Genomic DNA, 1833 nt, shown 5'->3' on the forward strand with positions numbered 1-1833 from the left:
GCAATTGGACATAGGTTTGTCATTCTCTACTCCAAATCAAGTTAGCCCCTTCTACCAGCAGTGCTGCTAATTTTCACTGCCAGCTCCACTGTGATAGAACTACCTTACACTGATACGGGAGCAGGCTGGGAGAAGTCCCAGACAAGACTGCTACAGACTTTCATTGTTTTTTCCTGAAATTCAGTTTTACATGAATAAATGTTTCTCAGTTTGTCGGTTGCTTCTGTTCCGTTCCAGATCCCTGAAATGGTGATTTTTTAAAAACTATGCTGTCAAGTTTTAGCGTTGTTTGAGAGCAAAGAATTTTTGCTGTCCTCATTACCACACCATAGCCAGAAGTCCCCACATTAAAAAAAAATTACCTGTGATTTTGAATTATCTTTAGTTCTTAGGGCTTCTACTTAATTATTCTGAACTAATAAGAAACAGTTATTTAATGCATCAAATATTTGTTGAGCACTAAAAATGGGCTTACTTTGTTTACATCCTATATTACAAAACCAAACACAATAGCTTCTCCCAGTATTACAATTCAGTGTGTCTAAATAACATAAAGCGATGGCTCTGGAGCTTAAAGTTACACAAAAATCACCCAGGGTACCTGCTAAAACTGTTCCTGGCCAAGAGGAATTTATTTGTAGATTCTGACTCAACAGATTTAGGGTAGAACCCAGGAAATTATTTTTAACAGGGTTCCCTAATAATTCTGGTGCAATTGGTCCAAAGACTGTACTGGAGAAACACTAATTAAGAATGAAAGCTGTTGCACTAGTTTGGCAGCCCAAATACTAAAACTGGAATTATACAGAGAAGATTAGCATGGCCTCTGCACCAGGATAACACACAAAATCATGAAGCATTCCATTAAAAAAAAAATGAAGGCTATTACCTGAAAAAAATGGGCATGTGTTCCACCTATACTTTTTTTTTAAAGAATTTATTTATTTATTTGACAGAGAGAGAGAGAGACAGCCAGCAAGAGAGGGAACACAAGCAGGGGGAATGGGAGAGGAAGAAGCAGGCTCCCAGTGTAGGAGCCCAATGCGGGGCTCGATCCCAGAACACCAGGATCACGCCCTGAGCCAAAGGCCGGTGCTTAATGACTGAACCACCCAGGCGCCCTTCCACCTATACGTTTATATAGAACATCCAGATAATTGAAATCAAAGTATTTACACTCATATTATATGTGCCCTTCTCACATCATCATTTTGGACATATTGCTGATAGTCTGTTGTGTTAGCTACAGTTTTGTTACATGTTTGTACAGTTTGTACAGTTTTGCTTAACGTGATTTTCTTCCACCTCATTCTTTCTCTAGTAATAGAAACTTTATCTTGTTGGGTTTACTTCTCTGACTGACCAGAGAAGTTGTAAGATGATAGACATTTTCAATAGCAGTATCCCATCTCCTTGGCCAAAATGATTAGTTCAGGAATGGGCAAGTGATCTAAGCCAGTCTGTGGGGGAAATTGCTAGAAGTTTTGCTGGAACTTGAGTAAGAAATTCTATCTCTGTAATTAAAAGATATAAAGATGGTGTAAATCTATACTTGTTAATACAATGGGAGGGAATTTTCCAAAAGATAAAACACACACAGAGAAAATCAGAATCAAGGAGGAGAAGTGAGAGCTATCCTTCGAGTGACTGGAACCAGCTCTGCTTGAAGCTCTGGACTTTTCATTTACACAGAATGGATTTCTCTCTTATTTAAACTAGTTTGAGTTGGGTTATTCTTCATTCGAAACTGAAATTGTCATAATGTACCTTGCCTTTGAGTAGTATTTCCCTCTGTTCCACTCACACCATTAGTCCCCTGCTCCTGGTCCCTCT

At 38.7% G+C, this 1833-nt stretch overlaps 1 non-coding gene across 1 annotated transcript; it reads left to right on the forward strand.

Moving 5' to 3' along the window:
* Window positions 1–765: 765 nt before the first annotated feature.
* On the forward strand, window positions 766–871 carry LOC121103798. The gene has a single exon (XR_005836079.1). It is a non-coding gene; the product is annotated as a U6 spliceosomal RNA (small nuclear RNA).
* Window positions 872–1833: the final 962 nt, after the last annotated feature.

Source organism: Ursus maritimus, assembly GCF_017311325.1.
Source record: "Ursus maritimus isolate PB19 chromosome X unlocalized genomic scaffold, ASM1731132v1 scaffold_X1, whole genome shotgun sequence".
Classification (NCBI taxonomy): domain Eukaryota; kingdom Metazoa; phylum Chordata; class Mammalia; order Carnivora; family Ursidae; genus Ursus; species Ursus maritimus.